Here is a 24,205-nt window from a genome sequence, read left to right as displayed (position 1 = left end):
AAGAAATGAGACAAAAATATTATACTTGGTCATTTATTTATTGAGGAAAATTATCCAATATTACATACCTGTGAGGGGCAAAAGTATGTGAACCTTTTCTTTTTCTTTCACTTACGTTCATTATGTCATATATTAAATATAGTTAGTTTTTTTCTTTTTTATCAGACATCTAGTTTTTAGGTTTGTTTACCTGACATGTTTCGACGTACGACTGTCGTCTTCCTCAGAGTGTCACCGGATGTTATTGGTCATCCGGTGACACTCTGAGGAAGACGACAGTCGTACGTCGAAACATGTCAGGTAAACAAACCTAAAAACTAGATGTCTGATAAAAAAAAAGAAAAAACTAACTATATTTAATATATGACATAATGAACGTAATTGAAAGATTAAGAATAAGTTACGGAGATAAAAGCATCAAGGAGTTTCGCCGCCTAGAAAGATTGACACGAAAACGGGCATGCTACAGAAACCACCTGAGATTCAATCTGCGCTGCCAAGATGAAGAAGTCGTACCAGCCAGCCTGAATATCAAGAACTCGATTCCAACCAGACACACGGAGAAGATGATCAGGAAAGTACAGATGACTCTGGTAAAACAACGGATACGGTGCACAACTGACAAACTTAATAATATCAATAGCGAATTACATAGGGAGATGGAAACTTTCAAACGCCGGTTTCCCCAGAACAAGGACATGGAAATAGCAATACATGGACACTTGGCAGACATACACGAGCAGGAATTCACCAAGACAAAAACCCGACAAATCCGAATACTGGACAGACTCATCGCACAGAAAAAGAAGGCAGAACCGGAGCACGCACACATCAACGAAAAATGGATTCATAACATATCAAGGTACAAACTCTCACAAGCAGAACGCAGTAGATTAGCAAAAGGACTCAACTACGCTGTCACACCGAACAACATACCACACGATGAATTCATTCTGGCAACTGAATTAGCATGTGAGAAAATACAGGATCAGGGACAAAAAACAGCACTAAGAACCGCAATAGCTGGTATATTGAAAACGGCCAAACCACCACCCAGTAACATCACAAAACAGGAAGCTAAAGCTATGAGAACATTAGCAAAAAATAATGACATCACAATTCTCCCAGCAGATAAAGGCAGGACAACAGTTATTATGGACACTGATGAATATGAACAGAAAATGACTGAATTACTCAGTGACAACACATTTGAGATATTAAGAAAAGACCCAACCGAAGACAAGAAAAAGAAACTTAAAGCACTACTCAAACTGCTACTCAATGAAAATAAAATAGATAAACAGGCATACAATCATTTAGTACCCACAGCCAATGTCATCCCCAGGATTTATGGCACACCAAAGATACACAAACCAGGAACACCATTACGCCCCATAGTAGATAGCATTGGTTCAGTGACATACAACCTATCAAAAGCACTCACCGAAATAATTAAACCATTACTAGGACTCACAGACCAACACTGCAAAAACTCAAAACAACTGGCAGAAGAACTAAAAAACATCAAAATGCAGCAAGACGAATTTTTCATATCACACAACGTCATATCTCTTTTCACCAGAACACCCACGGAAGCCACCATACAGGTAGTACAAGAAAAATTAAAAACAGATAGGACGCTCAAGAAATGCACAAACCTCACTGTACAAGACATCACTCAGCTCCTTCAATTCATCGCCACATCCACATACTTTCAGTTCAGGAATACAATTTACAGACAAAAGGAAGGTTTTGCCATGGGAGACCCGCTATCAGCCATCATGTGCGGCTTTTTCATGGAAGATCTGGAGCAGAAAGTACTTACTACAATACCAGCAGAATACAGGCCAACACTCTGGAAACGTTACGTGGATGACATACTGGAAAAAGTGAAGAGGGGACACACTCAACAACTTACCGACCATCTCAACACCATAGACAATACCGGTAATATAAAATTCACACATGAAGAGGAAACAGAGCAGTCAATAACATTTTTGGACTTAAAAATACATCACACAGAAGATGGGGACATCAAAATAAAAGTACACAGAAAACCTACACACACCAACTAATATTTAAACTGGACTTCCGAACACCCCATAATGCACAAAATATCAGTAGTCAGAACATTACATGAATGTGCAGCAATAATTACAGATCCACAGGACAAAGAACAGGAGCAACAACATATACAACACGCATTGAAGGCATGTCAATATCCACAATAGGCAATATCCAAAGGGGCGGAACAGGTTAAGAACAATAAAACACAGAAGAAAGAGAAAAAACAAACCAACAAACAAGAAAACAGGGGATTAGTGACATTACCATACATCAGGGGAATAATGGAACACGTTCAAAGAGCAATGAGGAAACACAACATTAACACACCTGTCAAACCATACACAACACTCCGTCAGATCCTGGTTCATCCCAAAGACAGAATACATCCGGACAACAGATGCAACACCATATATGAGATTCCATGCCAATTCTGCAATAAAACTTACATCGGGGAGACAGGAAGGAGTTTCAACACAAGGAAAAATGAACATAAGAAAGAGTGCGAAAAGGAGACAGCTAAAAGACAGACCCGAACAATAAAAGAAAAGGCACAACAGGAAAATTATAAGTCAGCCATAACAGATCACTGCAAAAGGGAAAATCATATTATGGACTGGGGGAATGCCAGAGTCATCCGCACAGAAGATAATAAACATCAGCGCTGGATCAGAGAGGCCATGGAGATCCGTAAGCGAAGTCCGAGGACCATCAACCGGGATGAGGGAGCATACATGCTCTCCCATACCTGGAGTGCCATCTTGCAGGGGACAAACAGACAGTAGAAGGCGTGACCGACCTGTCAAACCAGACAGGAAGGCCACGCCTTCGGAAACATCAACTGATAAAAGATGCGTCACCAATAACATCCGGTGACACTCTGAGGAAGACGACAGTCGTACGTCGAAACATGTCAGGTAAACAAACCTAAAAACTAGATGTCTGATAAAAAAGAAAAAACTAACTATATGTGAACCTTTGCTTTCAGTATCTGGTGCAGCAATAACTGCGACTAAATGTTTCCAGTAACTCTTGATCAGTCCTGCACACCAGCTTGGAGGAATTTTAGCCCATTCCTCTGTACAGAACAGCTTCAACTCTGGGATTATGGTGGGTTTCCTCACATGAACTGCTCGCTTCAGGTCTTTCCACAACATTTTGATTGGATTAAGGTCAGGACATTGACTTGGCCATTCCAAAACATTAACTTTATTCTTCTTTAACCATTCTTTGGTAGAATGACTTGTGTGCTTAGGGTCAATGTCTTGCTGCATGACCCACCTTCTCTTGAGATTCAGTTCATGGACAGATGTCCTGACATTTTCCTTTAGAATTTGCTGGTATAATTCAGAATTAATTGTTCCATCAATGATAGCAAGCCATCCTGGCCCAGATACAGCAAAACAGGCACAAACCATGATACTAACCACCACCATATTTCAAAGATGGGATAAGGTTCTTATGCTGGAATGCAGTGTTTTCCTTTCTCCAAACATAACACTTCTCATTTAAACCAAAAAGTTTTATTTTGGTCTTATCCATCCACAAAACATTTTTCCAATAGCCTTCTGGCTTGTCCACGTGATCTTTAGCAAACTGCAGACGAGCAGTAATGTTCTTTTTGGAGAGCAGTGGCTTTCTCCTTGCAACCCTGCCATGCACACCATTGTTGTTCAGTGTTTTCCTGATGGTGGACTCATAAACATCAACATTAGCCAATGTGAGAGAGGCCTTCAGTTGCGTAAAAGTTACCCCGGGGTCCTTTGTGACCTCACCGACTATTACACGCCTTGTTCTTGGAGTGATCTTTGTTGGTTGACCACTCCTGGGGAGGGTAACAATGGTTTTGTATTTCCTCCATTTGTACACAGTCTGTTTGACTGTGGATTGGTGGAGTCCAAACTCTTTAGAGATGGTTTTGTAACCTTTGCCAGCCTGATGAGCATCAACAACGTTTTTTCTGAGGTCCTCAGAAATCTCCTTTGTTCATGCCATGATACACTTCCACAAACATGTGTTGTGAATATCAGACTTTGATAGATCCCTGTTCTTTAAATAAAACAGGGTGCCCACTCACACCTGATTGTCTTCCCATTGATTGAAAACACCTGACTCTTATTTCACCTTCAAATTAACTGCTTATCCTAGAGGTTCACTTACTTTTGCCACTCACAGATATGTAATATTGGATCATTTTCCTCAATAAATAAATGACCAAGTATAATATTTTTGTGTCATTTGTTTAACCGGGTTCTCTTTATCTACTTTAAGACTTGTGTGAAAATCTGATGATGTTTTAGGTCATATTTATTCAGAAATATAGAAAATTCTAAAAGGTTCACAAACTTTCAAGCACCACTGTATACCTGCTGATTCAGTCTTAGCTCTTTCCTCAGAAGCCACTACACTGGATGCCCCAGAACCAGTCTTTATCTCTTTGTCAATATTCAATGAGGTGATGTGGCAGTTTGTTTATATTGACCCTGTTTCACAGATCTTCGTAAACTCACTGAATTTTCTCCCCAGGTGGAAAATTGGATAATTAAAGCCTCTCAAAGCATCTGACCTAATTAAATATGAAGAATTTCAAGTATCAGTTATCAGGTGTTTGTCAGTTTGCCCAAAATGAATGCATGAGCTGAAATCAATGTTATGAATAAACAGTGGGTCATAAAATCACTGACTGTCCAAACTTTATTGAAAATAATTACACGTGTCATGTCAAAAACATGTTAAGGTGCATGCCATCATGTTATGCACCAAAACTGTGCATTTGTCTAATTAATAATTAATGAAATTCATCTTTCATGAAAGATGAACAAAAGCCAAAAAATAAACTCCTTTATACTGACAGATAATATCCATACAAGAGATGTTCGAATGTTCACTTGTTTATATTTGTACCTGTATACTGTGTACAGATTTAATTTTAAAAGAAAAACAATGCCCCGGGCACTGACCTCTTACTCTGTCCAAGGTTCAAATATTGTGCTCTGAGTACAAATTATGCGAGATTGTGAATCTGAGATTGTGACATCACTTACATGCTACATGACTTACTGAGGCTGAGATCTAGTGGATATGTTGTTTCTAAATTGTTGCATACAACACTGACAATGCCAAGTGTAAAGCGTTTGGCTATAAAAAAAGTGTGTTCACTGAAGGAGTGAATGAACACACACACACACGCACACACACACACACACACACACACACACACACACAAACTCATACCCAACCTTTGGGAGCATTTTGCTGCCAATAAACTCCATTGCCAGCTACTCAGTTTTTCTTTCTTTCTTTTTTCTCAAAAAAATTACAATTTTCCATTTATTTTTATGTGACATGCTTTTGTTTGTTTTTATTCACTGAAAAAAGCAATCTTTTTTGGAGGGCAATAATCATGTTGCAATGGCAACAGACATTGTTTTTCTAGTATCCGTGCCAGTACTACGTATACATTATCTCGCCAAGTGAGATTTAAAGTGAAGACTGTTGATTTGCAGATTCTGTTGCCAGTAAAAATAACAAGATTACGGAAAATTTCTGATTAGATTTTTAGAATTAGAAGCCTTATTTGTTGCATATTCATTACAGCATAGTGAAGTTCTTTCTCTATATTCAACCCAACTGAAGCAGTGAAAACAAAAACACACAGAGAGAGAGAGAGAGAGAGACAACAGTGGCACCTGGGGAATTTTTTTCTTTAAGAATTAGAAGCCTTTATTTGTTGCATAAACATTACGGCACAGTAAAGTTCTTTATCTGTATTCAACCCATCTGAAGCAATAAAAACAAACACACACACACACACACACACACACACACATATATATATATATATATATATATATATATATATATATATATATATATATATATATACACACACACAGTTGTGGTCAGAAGTTTACATACTGTGACATGAATGTCATCTTGGATATGAATGTCATGGCAATATTTGGGCGTTAAGTAATTTCTTTGAACTGTTCTTTTTCTGTGGCAGAATGTGCAGCATACATCTTAAAAAAAACAAACACTAGAACTTGGTGCACAAGTTTTAATTTCTTTGGGTTTTCTGAAATCAACACAGGGTCAAAATTATACATACAGGGTCAAAAATAGACATACAGCACAACTAATATTTGGGTACAACGTTTTTTCACGATATTCACCTTGACCAAAAAATTTTGTTTACCATGAACAAGCTTCTGGCAGAATTCTGGTTGGAAATTTCACAACTCTTAATGGTAGAATTGGTAGAGTTCAATTTTTTTTTTTCTTGGCATGGACTTGATTTATAAGCATGGTCCATATATTTTCAAGAGGGTTGAATTCAGGGCTTGTTTTAAGGTTAATATTAGCCTGCTTTATTTTCCACAACCAGCTCTGATGAGTGTTTGGGTTCATTGTCCTGTTGTAACTCCCAAGTCATGTTCAAGTTTCTGATGGTTTATGCTGAAGAATTCTGAGGTAGTCCTCCTTCTTCATTACCACTTTGTGCAATGAACCAGTCCCACTGGCAGCAAAACAGCCCCAGAGCATGATAATCCTACCACCAACAGCTGGTACAGTGTCCCATAGTGGTCATTGTGGCCAAACAACTCAATCTTTGTCTCATCTGACCATACAGCTATCCTCCAGAAGGCTTTTTCTTTGTCTGTGTGGTCAGCTTCAAACTTTAGTTTAGCTTGAAGCTGTCAATTTTGGAGCAGGGGGTTATTTCTTGGATAGCGGCCTCTTAGTCCATGGTGATCTGAATTGTAGACAGTGATCCATCAGCTTCCAGTTCATGGCAGGGCTGTGCCATGGTGGTTCCCAGGTTGTTCCTGACCATCCAAAACAATTTCCTTTCAGCTGAGGGTGACAGTTTGGGTTTTCATGAAGCAAAGTGGCTTGACAAAGTGACTACACCTCACAATAACTTGGATACAATTGTTTGAACTGATCTTGGAATTTGCAGTTGTTTAGAAATGGCTCCAAGAGACATTCTGGAGTTGTGTATATCTGCAATCCTCTTTCTCAGATCTGCACTGAGCTCCTTGGACTTTCTCATTTTACTGTGTGTTGGTCAATCCAATGAGTGCTGTAAACAAACTCTTTTTATGAAGGCACAGAGAAGCTACCAGCTGTAGTCAATCATGATCACTAACAGGAAGTTAAGAGACCTCGGCCTTGGCAAGATAAGAGACATTTTGGAAGTTTCATCACCTCTGAATTAATAATCGAAGTGAGCGTATGTAAATTTTTGACCCTGTATGTATAATTGTGACCCTGTGTTGATTTCAGAAAACCCAAGGAAAAGTAAAACTTGTGCACCAAATTCGAGGGTTTTTTTAAAGATGTATACTGTACAATCATTCTGCCACAGAAAAAAGAAAAGTTCAAAGAAATTACTGAAAGCCCAAATATACCATGACATTCATATCCAAGTGACATATTCATGTCACTGTATGTAAACTTCTGACCACAACTGTGTAAATGTGTGTGTATACTGTGTGTGTGTGTGTGTGTGTGTGTGTGTATATATATATATATATATATATATATATATATATATGTTTTGACCTCGCTCTGACCGTCACTACGGTCTAAAAAAAAGGAATCGTCACCTTCATTCTGCCTATCACTGAGACCATATGTCAACAAAGTCATGTCCATGACCTCCAGAAGCAGAACGACTTGCGTTATAAATAGCAGAGATTGCTCCCGGTTCAGTCTCTCACCTTGATCGCCTCGTACGAGACCGTAGGTAGGAGACCCGTGAGGTAAGAAATCCTGATTTCTTCACTTCACATTCCACTAATTCATTACCTGCACAGTATGGGTGCCTTGTGTCCCCGAGAATTGTTGTGGTTTGTGTATTTCTGAGCTATGTGCTTAGCTTAATTTGCCGGTAGGCTGTAAGCTTGTTTTTTTTTTCAGGTATCCTTTTGTTTACATTATATGCGCTAGATTTCTGGGTAATCTGAGTTTGTTACCACTGTGTGCCTATACCACTGTTCGCAGCCGTGGGCTTAGTGCAAGCCCACTAAGCGTGTTCGCGCACTGGTGTGGGCCGCCGTAATACCGATGTTCTGTGTTTTTTACTGCTGTTGTCACAGCCGGAAATCGTGTGAGCCCGTCAAACTGCTGTTACAGGCCACCCTAGTGCTATATTTGTTTTGAATTGTCCTATATCTCCACGGTAAATGGATTTCTTATTTGAGTTTCATACTATGTTTTGGTGTACACCTGCTATTGTGTTATGCTTGTTTTTTGTTGTTGTTCACTGGGGTAGCCTGCTAGGTGCATTTGCACACTGTGCAGGCCTCGGCAGTGTTCCCGTGTCACACCCTATACCACTGTCTGCAGCGGGTGGGGCTAGTATGCACCCACTAACTGCATTCGTGCGGGCCATCATAATACTGTGTACTGTGTTTTTTATGTTTCCATCAGGTGCATCCAGGTGCATCCAGGTGCACTCTTTGGCAACGCCCTTCTCTGCCACGTCCTATACACCTGTTCGCAGCTGGTGGGGCTAGTGTGCACCCGCTAAGTGCATTTGCATGCTGGTGCAGGCCACCATTGTGATACTGTGGCATACCCTATACCGCTGTTCGCAGCCGGTGGGGCTAGTGTGCACCCATTAAGTGTGTTCACGCGCTGGTGCAGGCCACCATAATACCTTGGTGGACTACTTAAGGAGGGCTCGAGACTTCAGACCGCCTAGGCCTCTGTGTGGCTATAATGGCTTCCCACTACTGCAGGATTTGCGGGGGACTCAATGAGTTCCAGAGATGGGCACAGGGAGTGTCCAATGTGCCTTGGAGCTGCCCACGTGCTGGAGGACATGGACAACCCCTGCAGTGCGACCTGCGGCCTCTCCAGGGGGGAAAGACAGCGCCAGGCCAGCCAGGTGGGCGGCCATGTGCGCGAGAGGTGGAGAGAGAGGCAACACTCCCCCGACCAGCCGTCCCCCTCCAGTAAGCATAAGCACAAACACAAGCATTCACGTGACCAGCAGCGGGAGTCCCCCCACAGGCCTGCCCAAAGACAGGCGCCCAGGCCTGCTAAACACCCTGCCTCAGCTATGGTGACAGAAAGTGGTAACGCAGAGTCACTCCAGATCCTCTTGGTTCTTCAGGCTCTGTCACAGAGGATGGACAGGCTGGAAGGTCAACAGGGCTTGTCATCTACTTCCCTGCCCCTGGGCCAGGGGGGTACCCTCTCATCCAGACCTGAGAGCGATGGTGAGGAGGATGGGTGGGGCGATGTGGATGTGCTATCCCTCTACGCTCCCCACACAGTGACAGACAACACAACAGGTGGGGACAACCTCGGGGGAGACCTGCATTCTGGCTCTGCAGAACCAGCTGACGGCTCCACGGGGACGGAAGAGGCCCCTGTCAGCTCCCTGGTGTCATGGGTGCCGAGCGCTGCCAAGGTCCTGGGCCTTCAGGTGCCTGCACCGGCCCCGGCTCCTTTGGGAGGAGTTTGGGAGGGCGTCTCTTGCGCTACCCCACCACCTCCTATACCTGTGGTGGATGTTTACGCAGCAATGCTCAAGTCAACATGGGATAAGTCATCGCAACGCCCCCGGTTTCATGCAGGCTGCCGCCAGCTGGCAACAGCTGGTTACTCGGTTGAGACCGGACTGGGGGACATGCCACCAGTTGAGCCATCAATGGTCGCATTGACGTCCCTGGGCTTTGCCTGCGTATCCCCCAATCCACGTTGCCCTCGTAAGGAATGCGCCAAGATGGACCACCTGGCCACTCGCTCTTTTAATGCATCGGCATGAGCAGCCCAAATGGGTAATGCTCTAGCCATCACCCTGGCGGCTCTACGAAAGACACTGAGCCCAGATGATCAGGACGCCAGGGCCCTGGTGGACGCAGCTCTTTCTTCCCACTCCCAGCTGACACAAGATGTGGGGGACACTATGGCCTCTGCAGTGCTGTGCCACAGACAGGTTTGGCTGGTGCAAACCTCCCTGCCGGAAGCCATCAAGCAGGAACTGCTGAGCCTCCCCGTGGCACCTGGGCATGTCTTTCACCCAGGATCCCAGGAAGTGCTTGATCACGCTGAATGCACCACGGCATCTAGGGAAGCTGTCCAGCATGTGTGCCATAAATCGGCTTCAACTGCCAGCCGGGCGCCTATGGGTAGGTATAGGCTGCAGCAGCCCACCCGGCCTCTGCCAGTGGGCAATGACCTGGTGGCCCCACGGGACTGGCGATTTCATGCACCCGATTGAAGTACGGCCCCAAATCCCCAATCCAGGGGAAGAAGAGAACTGCAGCAGGGCACAGGCAGGGGTGCAGGCTGTGGCAGCAGTCCTGCATAGGAGTCTTGGGTCACCCATCAATTGTCCTCCCCAGCTGTCACAGACCTCCTGGGAGGGGATTGTGCCAGACCCTTGGGTTGTGGCTACGATGGCTCACGGCTACCGATTGCAATTTCGATGGTGACCCCCTACGTTTCCAGGGGTCAGGGTAACATCCGTAAAAGACCTGGCTTTGATGTCCATACTCATCAAGGAGGTCCAAGAGTTACTTCTAAAAGGGGCCATCTCAGAAGTACCGCCCAGTGCACAGCTTACTGGGTTCTACTCCAAGTATTTTATTGTTGCCAAAAACGACAGCAGTCATCAGCCTATTCATGACCTCAGGCCCGTGAACCGATATCTCAAGGTGCTGCCTTTCAGGATGATCCACACAAGAGGAGTGATGCAGTCCATCTGGCAGGGGGAGTGGTTCACATCTCTGGACCTAAAGGACGCGTATTTCCATGTCCCAATCTGCCCAGAACACAGGCCCTTCCTGCTCTTCGCCTTCCAGGGCAGGGTGTTCCAGTTCCAGGTCCTTCCTTTTGGCCTTTCCCTGGCCCCAAGGGTTTTTACTCGCGTGGTGTCAGCCGTGCTGTCCCCCCTCCAGGCTCAAGGTCTAAAAATCCTACCCTACCTGGACGATTGGCTCATCTGTGCCCCCTCTCAAGAGCAGGTAGTGCGCAACACAGACACAGTTCTGGCCCACATCCAATCCTTGGGCTTCACTGTCAACCACAAGAAAAGCAACCTGCAACCCCGCAAACAGGTGGAATTCCTTGGCATCTTCCTCGACTCAGTCAGCATGACTGCATCTCTCACTCCACAGAGAGTGGACAGCTTTATCGAAATGCTGAAGTATTTCCGCTTGGGCAGTCTTGTTATGGCTCACAGAGTCCAGAAGCGGCTGGGTTTGATGGCCGCAGCAGCAGCAGCAGTAATTCCTCTTGGCCTGCTGAGGACATGCCCCCTGCAGTGCTGGTTCAACGCTTTCCATCTCCAGCCAAAAGATGAAAGGCAGGTGAGGCTGCGTGTGTCTCAGGCTTGCATCCAAGCTCTAGGTCTTTGGAGGGACCGGGAGTTTCTGCTCCGAGGTGTCCCACTGGGGGGCCTTGCCCAAAGGAGACAGGTCATCTCAACGGATGTGTCCCTGACAGGCTGGGGAGCTGTCTGGGAAGGATGGTCAGTGAGGGGCATGTGACAACCCCCATGGATGTTGGAGCACATAAATGTCCTCGAACTGAAGGCAATCCATCTCACTCTTCAAAGATTCCTGCCGGTGTTGCAATACCAACATGTTCTTGTGAGAACAGACAGCACCGCGGCGGTGTATCATGTGAATCACCAAGGGGGCACGAGGTCCCGGTGGTGCCTTCAGTTGGCAGAGGAGTTGCTGACATGGGCATGGCCACGATTCTCTTCACTGAGGGCAGTACACATCCCAAGTGTGGAGAACAGAGCAGCCGACATTCTCTCCAGGACGGGGCCACTCCCGGGAGAATGGAGACTGAACACGGATGTCATCAGCCAGATCTGGATGCGGTACGGTGTTGCACAAGTGGATCTCTTTGCATCAGCAGAGACAACACACTGCCCGGAATGGTACTCCCTTATGAGGCAGGGGGGCAGTCTGGGCCTGGATGCTCTGTCACAGAATGGCCAACAAGCTTGCTGTATGCTTTTCCTCCACTCCCTCTCATAGCTCAGGTCCTCTGGAGGATCGGAGAGGGCCAACACTCAGTCCTACTGGTTGCTCCATGGTGGCCATTGAGGCCTTGGTTCCCGGACCTGCTCTGGCTGCTGCAGGGTCAGCCATGGCAGTTACCATGCAGAGCGGATCTTCTGTCACAGGTGGATGGGCGGATCTGGTATCTGAACCCAGGTGCCTTACGACGTAAGAGCCCTGCACTCCCGCAGGAGTCCCGCGGGACCCGACGCAAAGCAGTGCGGCACGGGACAAATTTTGAAAGCTCATTGCGGGTGCGAGCGGGAGGGGGAGTGCACAATGCGGGAGCGGGCGGGAGAAGTGATAAGCTGCAGTCCCGCTAACTAAAAACGTGTTTAAAATAAAATTTATAAATTATTAATTTATGTCTATCATATATAATTTGTGCTGGATATTTTATTTGGCATTAATAAAAACATTTTAAGATGCCTAAATTTGCGGATGTGGTCTAATCTCGCGTATGTTTCCGATTCCTTTCCGCTCTTCTGTGTTTGAGATCTCCGATCATGGCAGAAGCAGAGCTCCTCTAGTGAAGCTCACAGTGCTTCAGAAGTAAGTGCTGCTTTAAAAAGAAAGTGGGAGTGCGAGTGCGCAAAGAGAATGCTCATTCACCTGTTCATTCTCAGAAGTGGGAGTGCGAGTGCGCAAAGCGAGAGCTGTCAATCAAAGCGAGAGCTGTCAATCATGAGCGCATGCAGCGCTCAACTTGGAATGTGTCAGCAGAATGTCAGAGTCTAAACAATAAACTTACAATAAACCTAACAATGCCACCTATAAATACACAACATGTAGATCTACATAACGTTATCTGTGCCATCTCACAGCAGTTTGCTTAGCTGTTTTTAATCAGGGCAAATAGCCTTATAGCCAAAACTAGTATATGATGCTTTAATTTAAGGAGATGCCTTTTGTTTACACGTGATTTCCAAATGAGGGGTATTGCAATTTTATATTAGTCTAAATGAACATCTACACCAAGTTGCAAGCATCAGGGGAAGATTATGGACGCACCAAATTTGGCTTAACGGTCATTTAATGGTGAAATGCCGTTCGCACTGTCAGCCAACTTCGGGTTGTTTCTCTGAATTCTGACAATAAACAAGACCATCCGAACACATCTGAAAACATCGTGGTTTGAACTGTGTTGGGTCAAATCAACTTGGTTCAGACCAAGTTGGTACTACAGCTTTGGGAAACAGTCGTTTTTTGGATGTAATAACTTACAAACTTCAAACTTGCATCGTACCATATTGGTTTAATGCTAACTTGGTTGGTTGTTTGGGAAACGCACCCCTGAATGTGAGCTGTAGATATTTATGCTCAAATCCACTCAAAGTAGGGGGCGGGGCACCATCACGCTGTGTCTTTAAATTATATTAATTTCTTATAGGCCTACTTGTATTTCCTAGAATGTAAATGTGAGGAGTGACATATAAGCTATGTGCAATGTACAATATGCTTAATATCCACTGTATATTTTGGTAGGTGTGTTGGGTATCTCTGTAAAGCCTCAGCTGCACATGCCGCCTGGCAGCATGCACCCTCGCTACGTGCACTAGGTGAAGGATCGGTCAGTGGAGAGCTCAGCTAAGCTCAGCATGTTTAATTCCCCAAGCCAATGACAAGAACTTTCATGAGAAATAATGCGAACGTCTGCATCATGCGGGATTTGCGGGTGGGAGCGGGATAAAATATGGCAGGCGCAGGCGGGAGTGGGACTGAAAATCATAATTCTTTGCGGGAGCGGGTGGGAGCAGGACTGCACAATGCAGGAGCAGGTGGGAGCGGGACTGAAAATTCTGTCCCGTGCAGACCTCTACCTTATGTCTATGGGTTTGGCCCCTGCAGAGTCCATCACTGAGCAGCTAGACGAATCTGTTCAAGAAACACTCAATAACACCAGGGCTCCATCTACTAGAGCTTGCTATACACTCAGATGGAGGATCTTTTCAGATTGGTGTGCCGGCATGGGTCTTGAGCCAGCAGCTTGCCCTGTGCCACATGTTTTACGCTTCTTGCAGTCCCATTTGGATCAAGGCAGGACAGTCAATACAATAAAGGTCTATGCTTCGGCCATTTCAGCCTTTCACCAAGGTGCAGATAACAGACCCCTGGGTAGGCATCCTTTGATTGGCCAGTTCTTGAAGGGAGCCCGCCGGTTGCATCCAGGTCATACCTTGCGGGCGCCGAGCTGGGATCTGCCCACAGTCTTAACATCACTCACTGAAGGTCCATATGAGTCTATTTCAGATGCAGATTTGTGATCTTTGTCCCTTAAGACTGCTTTTCTCTTGGCACTCTGTTCAGCAAAGCAGGTCAGAGAGCTGTGTGGTCTCTCCATTAGCAACCACTGTCTAAGGTGGCAGGCAGGAGGCACTGGCATGTCACTTTGGCCAAATCCAGGTTTTCTGTCAAAGGTTCTTAATCAGCAGTCCATCAACCAATTTCTGGAGGTGTCCCAATTCCAGCCTTCCACTGCCTCGCAGGCAGAGTAGGACAAATTGCTCACTTTGTGCCCAGTCAGGGCCTTGAGGGCGTATCTGGCCTGTACACAGTCCTTGAGGAGAACGCACTCTCAACTTTTTGTCTGTTATGGGGCAGCGAAGCGCGGGCTGCCGCTTTCCAAACAGAGGCTGTCTCATTGGCTGGTGGAGGTTATTTCCCATGCTTACAGGACTCAGAGGATACCTTCGGGTATGAGGGCTCACTCTACTAGAAGTGTAGCTACATCTTGGGCTGCCCTTAGGGGTGTGTCAGCAGGCGATATCTGTGCAGCGGCTTCATGGGCTATGCCATGCACTTTTACCAGATTTTACAGGGTGGATGTAACTCACCCAGCTCCGGTCAGCGATGCCGCCCTCATGTCCGTGACTGAGCAAGGTTCTAATGGTTAATTCTGGGTTCCTCGTGACTCTTTTGGTATGTGTCATCCCTTTTTTTTAGACCGTAGTGACGGTCAGAGAGAGGTCAAAACAGATCGTAAGTTACAAAGGTAACTATGGATCTGTGAGACCGAGGGATGACCGTCACGATCCTTGTTGCTTGGACCATCCGGAGGCGGTCAAGGTAGGAGACTGAACTGGTAGCAATCTCTGCTATTTATAACGCGAGTCGTTCTGCTTCCGGAGGTCATGGACATGACTTTGTTGACATATGGTCTCGGTGATAGGCAGAATGAAGGTGATCATTCCTTTTTTTTAGACCGTAGTGACGGTCATCCCTCGGTCTCACAGATCCATAGTTACCTTCGTAACTTACGATATATATATATATATATATATATATATATATATATATATATATATATATATATATATATATATATGAGGGTAAGTCAAAAAGTCCTAAGACAAATGAAAAAAAAAATCTTTATGAAAATAACAAAGCTATTTCTTCTACATATCCTCCATTTAAGTCTAAACAATTCTGCAAGAGATGCTTCCATCGGAGAATTACTTCTTTGTATTCCTTTTTTGAATTCTTTTGAATTTCTTTTGAAATTATAACATCTGTCTTAGAACTTTTTGACTTACCCTCATATGTGTGTGTGTGTGTATATATATATATATATATATATATATATATATATATATATATATATGCTCCAGCTTGCCTGCGACCCTGTAGAACAGGATAAAGCAGCTAGAGATAATGAGATTATATATATACACACACACACATATATATATATATATATATATATATATATATATATATATATATATATATATATATTTAGAGAGAGAGAGAGAGAGCAGTGGCACCTGGGGATTTTTTTTAAATTAGAAGCCTTTATTTGATGATTCTTTGTAATGAAGGTAAATGGTGTACTTGTGTCCTGGTTACATCATAGGCAGATTTCTGGTTTCAGCACAAATGGCTGTGCCCAGATAAGCCTAGTTTTAACGATATCATAAAACATTTAAAATGGATAAATTGTTATAATAAAATTTTATATTTAATTTAAACATGTGGAGAGCACATCAGAGCACTTGCAATGATCAGTAAGTGGTGTTTATTTTGGGGCTTAGTTTGACTTTAAGGCCTCAGGGAACTTGTGTCAACTTGTGGAAAAGGGGTGTAATATGCCACCTTTAAACATGGTTATGTTGGTTGCATGGCCTGAAACCAATTGAATGACAGATTCAGCAAATTTCATGTCTCTGATTTTACAAATGTAAGTCACTGTCATAGACTGTTTGATACTGAGAATTAGATGGTCATGTCTGGAGCTTAAAAGTAGGAAAAGTTTATAAACAAACATTTTTTTTTTTTGCTCAAAATGACTGAATTCCAGGATCTGAGGCAGATGCATTTCTCTCCATCACAGAATCAAATCTGCTTTGTTTCCAAGATTTTCCTCTGAGAGAGAGAGAGCAACCCAGAATACATCCAACAACTCAACACCCAATTCTTTCATTCTTTAAGCTTCGCTCTTTCAAGTTACACTGATCCACATCCACGCCATCACTCAAGGATTAGCTCACTTCCTTCTGACAGTCTTTCAGCTCATTAGAACTACAAAGCACTTCATGTTTCATTTTTAATGAAGCCTGCGAAAAAAAAAATCTTTAAATTTCCCCTTCATTAGCCTGAAATTTGACAGGCTTTTCTTTGAGAAAAGATTCAGAGCTGCACTGAATCCAAATTTGTTCAGCTTGTAAAATTCAGTTCAGTCCAGGCAAGGTCTTCTGACTGACGATCACATATTTAAGATGGTACTTCACATGATTGTTGTTCACACAGTTTTTATGTGATATGTTTATTTCTGTAATATCTATAAAAATAAAACATAGACCATTCTGTGGCTGGGAAGTTATTTCATTTGAGGGGGGGCCCTAGCAGGGCGACATGGTGGTGTAGTGTCCTGGGTTTGAGCCCAGCAGCCAACAAGAGCCTTTCTGTGTGAAGTTTGCATGTTCTCCCCATGTCTGCATGGGTTTCCTCCAGTTTCCCCCCACAGTCCAAAGACATGCAGGCTAAGCTAATTGGTGGCTCTAACTTGACTGTAGATGTGAATGGTTCTTTGTTTCTATGTGTCAGCCCTGCGATGACCTGGTGACTTGTTTAGGGTGTACCCCGCCTCTCACCCATAGTCAGCTGGGATAGGCTCCAGATTCCCTGTGACCCTGTACAGGATAAGTCAAGTCAAGTCAAGTTTATTTGTATAGCGCTTTTAACAATAAACATTGTCGCAAAGCGGCTTTACAGAATTTTAACGACTTAAAACATGAGCTAATTTTATCCCTAATCTATCCCCAATGAGCAAGCCTGTGGTGACGGTGGCAAGGAAAAACTCCCTCAGACGACATGAGGAAGAAACCTCGAGAGGAACCAGACTCAAAAGGGAACCCATCCTCATTTGGGCAACAACAGACAGCCTGACTATAATATTAACAGTTTTAACATGAGGACAGTTTCGTTGATGTTATAGCTCTTCATTGATGGAAACTTGAGTGCAAAACTGTTCATGATAACTGCAGTCCTAAAGTTAGCAAGACAACTGTAGTCCTCAGCCATAAAAGCATTACTGTAAGAGTCCAGAGCATCCTCCAGGTATAACCCTCAACTATCCTCATGGGGCCGTCCTTCACAGGAGCAATGCGATAAAACTCTGACCAGACACAGGGCACCAGGATGGACCAAGCAGGCCCGAGGGGCAGAAGAGGCCAGCATCTCAATCCCAGGACCAACATGTAACTCAGAGGGACAGATTGGGGGGGGGGGAAGAGAGAGAGAAAGAAAACACATGTTAGGTATGCCCTAAAAATGACAAGTATTAAGTCTGTGTGGTAGGCTCACAGAGACAAGAGTCTTGACATCAGGCATAACACACAACAATGGCATGTTAATATGGTAAAAAATATATCATGACCTGCTCTGGCTGGATGCTTGATTGGGTGATGGGAGCACACTCCTCAGCAATGATGAGATGCAGATGGGACCCTTAGGGCTGGCCAAGACAATTCAGTTACATTTCACCGGTTCTGGGACATGCGACAGAAGTCTGACGGCCAATTCCCTGCAGGCTACCATAGCCAGTCGAGGTCTCCACCCTCTCCACCAAAAGATTTCCTGTTGACTCCATGTAACTCAGAGGGACAGATTTGGGGGGGGGAAGAAAACGCAGGTTGTTAGGTATGCCCAATGTCACCTGAATAAATAGGAGCAGTATATATATTGCACCGAGTACAAGCAGGGACTCCGGCAACTAACTATGACAGCATAACTAAAAGGAGAGAGCCAGAAGGTAACACAGGCATGAGGGAGCCCCGGGACATAAAGCAGCCAGCCACTACACCGTCAACAAACTCAAGTGAGCAAGCGAGTGGGGACTGACAGCATCCATACATCCCAGTTTACCAAAACACTCTATGTCTGAGGACCCTCGAGATCTACACCTTTACCTCATAAACACCATTAACAAAAGGCTTGACTAAACAGATATGTTTTCAGCCTAGACTTAAATAATAAGTGGCTACAGATGATGGATGGAGGGATTCTCTAGCAAACAATGTGCATGAAATTGCTTGCGTCATGCAGTCAAGCAGACAGAGAAAGTCCGGTGTGTGCAGGTTTACTTGCTGCCTCTTCTTTTCCTTCTTCTTTTGGGTTTTACAGCAGCTGGCATCCAGTGTTGCATTACTGTCATCTACAGGTTTACCTTTGACCATGCACTGACCGTTACATCATTCTGTTGCTAAACGAACAGCTGATCACACCGAGGTGCTCACTTACCACCAATATTTATTAGTTTGGTCCTGCATTTCCTTTCCTTTGCAACATAACGTCTTTTCTTCTCGCTTTTCATTACTGTAGTCGGTCTTCCACATTTCATTCGCACACTCACGTCCTCCATTGTTCTCTCCTGTTTCAAATTTGTATCCCACAATGCCTTGCATGAATGGGAAAAGCCCACCACATGATGCATGACATAGCACCTTGATTTGGGTCAGGGTGAAGCATGAACAAATAGCAGAGAATTTAGGGCCACGTGGCCTTAAATTAATTAATTGTTCTATTTAAAAATAATAATAATAATAAAAATAATAATAAAATTGGAAGTCTGTGATTTGAATTGAGTAGCTTTCGGTCCACTAAAAAAAAAGATAATAATACCTGTAATTGGGTGTCAGGGAAAATTATTTTTGTGACCTAAACTTGAAAAATCTGACAGTCTACCTTTAAATAAAGACCACAGCCATATTCAGATCAGATTCATTGGATTCACTGATCAGGGAGATGTCTGCAATGAATCTTTTATCTAGGGAGATGTCTTTTCTGTGAACCTGGATGTTTGACTCATGTAGTCATATGATCATATGATGACTTAAACGCTTCATATATAACACAGCATCTGAGCACAGAATAGAGAAAAGATTATGGCTCTTAGTTCAAGTTGGAGGGAAACAAAGTTCTAGCAACTATGTAATCACAGTAAAACAAATGAAAAATATACAAGGATCATTCCTTTTTCATTTCATACTTTGGAAATTGTTTAAGATCTGGGGGGAAGCAATGAGTTTTGTGTGCAACGAGACTAAATACAGCAAGTAGCAGCAGTCAAACCCCCCACCAACATGAGACAACATCTGTATAGAAAATCACAGACATGTATCCAAACAGGACTCAATTTATCAGCACCAAGTTTGGATAAAAACAATAGACATGTCAGCCTGTAATACTCTCCAAGGAGGGAGGAGAAAAACACAGGCATGGCCAATCAGGACCGAAATAAAATCAGTGAAATGGGAAATTAGTTCAGCATCCCAGTAAATTTAGTCTCATACAGATAGAGCTCATGCCAGTGTTTTCATGATGTTTGTCACTGTTTCTGTTTCACATGAAGGCTGCTGCAGTATTGGTGAGAGAGTGCAAATTAAACCTGCATTCAGACTAGCAAGAGACACAGCAACAGGCAACCATTCATTTTCTTTCTATTTTTGAAAAGTTCCCTGATTTTCTCCATAATTTAGTCATGAGTAACTCCTACTCTCCAGTTAGCTCTCCTCCATCACATGACAGTGAATAACTAAGGAAGAGTGAAGTCTATAATGTGCTTCCTCTGAGCCATGTGAAGCCAGCCAACTTCATGTTTCTCCATCGCAGGGTGGCACAACACACTTGGAGGAAAGCCCTTACCTCCTTTTGTTCTATAAATCCATCTATGAATCCATCCACTCATCTGTATGTATCCATCCATCTGTATGAATCCATCCCTCCATCTAACCATATGTATGAATCCATCCCTCCATCCATCCATCCATCCATATGAATCCGTCCATCTATCCATCTGTATGAATCCATCCCTCCATCCATCCATATGTATTAATCAATCCATCCATCTGTATGAATCTGTCAATCTATATAAATCCATCCCTCCATCTATCCATATGTATGAATCCATCCATCTATCCAGATGTATGAATCTATCCATCTCTATGAATCAATCCATCCCTCCATCCATATGAATCTGTCCATCTGTATGAATCCAGCCCTCCATATATCCATCTGTATGAATCCATCCCTCCATCTATATGTATGAATCTACCCATCTATCCATCTGTGTGAATCAATCCATCCCTCCATCTGAATCTGTCCATCTGTATGAATCAATCCCATCCATCCATCTATCATATGCATGAATCCATCCCTCCATCTATATGTATGAATCTACCCATCTATCCATCTGTGTGAATCCCTCCATCTGAATCTGTCCATCTGTCTGAATGAATCCCCTCCATCCATCCATAGGAATCCTTCTATTTCCATTCATCCATCTATTTGTATGAATTCATCTGTCAGTTTGGATGAATCCATCCACCTATCTCAATGAATCTCTCTCTCTACCCATGAATCCATTATATATCAGCTGGATAGTACAGTGGTAACGCTCACTGACTACGATGCAGGAGATCGGGGTTCAAATCCCGGTCGGGGCAAAACATCAACCAGTAAGGGTTCTTAGGCAAAAAACCCCTCATGATATATCAGCCTACCTCAGGAATGAGTGAAGACATAACTGATAGAGTCCGGGTAACTGATAGTTGCCCAGGTCAACAAGGTCTGCGTCAGTTGCTAGGGAACCAGGGCAAACTGATGAGAAATGGGCAACTGGAACAAGACATCGATGGAGACTCGAAATCTACTATCACAACTAGAGATTAATGAAATACAACAACGATGCTATGGCAAGGGGGAGCCAGGTCAGCAGGGAGATGTCATCATCCCCACAACCAGAGATTGGGTACCAAGCCCCAACAACTAACAGCCTCAACACAAGAGCTGCTGACCTGATCGTGACCCAACTGGAAACCTGGAGCCCCCGACGAATACCGAAGCTGAGTTGCCAAGTACCTTCAGAAGATCTACTAGTAGATGTGAATGCTGCTCTGAAGACAATCTCCACAAGAACCATCACTGAGACCAACAAGCTGATACACAGTACAGCAACAGTAATCATGGAATCACAAGGTGGGCTTGGGACATAACAAACAGTATCCACCATGGAAGAGACGATTAGAGGCCAAGATAAAGGCAGCATGGAGAGAAGTTAGCCAGCTAGCTGAACTACAGAAAGGGAACATGGTGAATAAAGGGGCACCCAGGAAGTACAACTCAATCTCCATACCAGAGGCACTCGAAACTGCCAAACAGCAACTAACAACTCTGGCCACCCGGTTGAAGAGATACACCAAGGAGGGAGAGGCCAGGAGAATAAACAAGCTGTTCTCCACTAAACCAGCCAAGGTGTACTCTTAGTGGCAGGGGAACAACAACCGGTCAGACCCGGAAAAATACTGGAAAGACATATGGGAAAGAAAGGCATCACACAACACCGATGCCCAATGGTTAGTGGACCTAAGAGCTGACCACAGCAACCTCCCAGAACAAGAACCAGTAACCATCTCAATGGCAGACGTCCAAGAAAGAGTGTCAAAGATGAAGAGCTGGACAGCACCAGGCCCCGATATGATCCATACGTACTGGCTGAAGAAGCTAACTGCACTCCATGAACGCCTAGCAGCACAGATGAACCAGCTGCTGAGGGATGGAACCCACCCAGAATGGCTAACCCAAGGCAGGACAGTCCTAATCATGAAGGACCCCCAGAAGGGACCCATCCCATCCAACTACCGGCCAATTACCTGTCTCTGCACAACATGGAAGGCCCTGTCAGGCATCATTGCGGCAAAAATGAGTAAGCATGTGGCTCAATACATGAGCGACGCACAGAAAGGAATTGGCAGTAACACCAGAGGAGCCAAGCACCAGCTACTGGTCGATAGAACAGTCGCCCGAGACTGTAAGAAGAGACAGACCAACCTGTGCACTGCCTGGATTGACTACAAGAAAGCCTACGACTCAATGCCACACACATGGACACTGGAATGTCTGGAACTGTATAAGATCAACAGGAACCTAAAGACCTTCATCCAGAACTCAATGGAAATGTGGAAGACAACCCTAGAGGCCAACTCAAAACCCATTGCCCAAGTCAACATCAAGTGCGGCATATACCAAGGAGATGCGCTATCACCACTGCTGTTCTGCATAGGCCTGAACCCCCTCATTCGGATCATCACGAAGAGCGGCTACGGGTATCGATTCCGTAGTGGGGCAACAATCAGCCACCTGCTCTACATGGATGACATCAAGCTGTATGCCAGCAACGAGCGAGAAATAGACTCGCTGATCCACACCACCCGGATCTACAGCGATGACATAGGGATGTCATTCGGATTGGACAAGTGTGGCCGGATGGTCTCAAAGAGAGGCAAGATGATCCGGACTGAGGGGATTGACCTACCAGAGGGCAACATAGGTGATATCCAAGACAGCTACAAGTACCTTGGCATTCCACAGGCTAATGGAAACCATGAAGAGGCCACAAGGAAGTCAACCACAGCCAAATACCTCCAGAGAGTAAGGCAGGTCCTGAAAAGTCAGCTGAATGGTAAGAACAAGGTCCGAGCCATCAACATGTATGCACTACCAGTCATCAGATACCCCGCTGGTATCATAAACTGGCCAAAGGAGGAGATAGAAGCCACAGATATCAAGACTAGAAAGCTCCTCACCATGCATGGAGGGTTCCACCCCAAGTCCAGCACCCTGAGACTATACACTAAGCGGAAAGAGGGAGGCCGAGGGCTAGTCAGCGTCAAGACCACGGTCCAGGATGAAACATCGAAAATCCGAGAATACATCAGAAAGATGGCCCCAAAGGATGAACTGCTAAGTGAATGTCTCAGGCAGCAGAACCCTGATGAGAGTGCAGAGGAGGAGGAGGAACAGACAACCTGGAGAGACAAACCCCTACATGGCATGTACCACCATCAGATAGAGGAAGTGGCTGATATCAAGAAATCCTACCAGTGGCTGGATAATGCAGGACTGACAGACAGCACAGAGGCACTAATCATGGCAGCACAAGAACAGGCCATAAGCACAAGAGCCATAGAGGCCAGGATCTACCAGAGTAGATCAGACCCAAGATGCAGACTGTGCAAAGAAGCCCCTGAAACAGTCCAGCACATAGTAGCAGGGTGTAAGATGCTTTTCAGCGTACATGGAGAGGCACAACCAAGTGGCTGGGATAGTATACAGGAACATCTGCAACCAGTATGGAATAGAAGTACCCAAGTCCCAATGGGCCATACCACAGAAGGTGGCTGAGAACAACAGGGCCAAGGTTCTGTGGGACTTCAGCTTCCAGACTGACAAACAGATCCTGGCTAACCAACCGGACATAGTGGTGGTGGACAAAGAGCAGAAGAGGGTGGTGGTGATAGATGTGGCGATCCCAGCTGATGCCAACATCAAGAAGAAGGAACATGAGAAACTTGAGAAGTATCAAGGGTTGAAAGAGCAGCTGGAACGGATGTGGAAGGTCAAGGGTTGCGTGGTCCCCGTGGTAGTGGGGGCACTTGGGGCAGTAACCCCCAAACTGGGAGAGTGGCTCCAGCAAATCCCAGGAACAACATCTGAAGCCTCAGTCCAAAAGAGTGCAGTACTAGGAACATCGAAGATACTGCGCAGAACCCTCAAACTCCCAGGCCTCTGGTAGAGGACCCGAGCTTGAGGATGACATGGATACCACCCCC

The sequence above is a fragment of the Neoarius graeffei genome, chromosome 9 (assembly GCF_027579695.1).
Source record: "Neoarius graeffei isolate fNeoGra1 chromosome 9, fNeoGra1.pri, whole genome shotgun sequence".
NCBI lineage: Eukaryota > Metazoa > Chordata > Actinopteri > Siluriformes > Ariidae > Neoarius > Neoarius graeffei.
The sequence above is the reverse complement of the archived record's forward strand: the minus strand, read 5'-3'. Positions refer to the sequence as shown.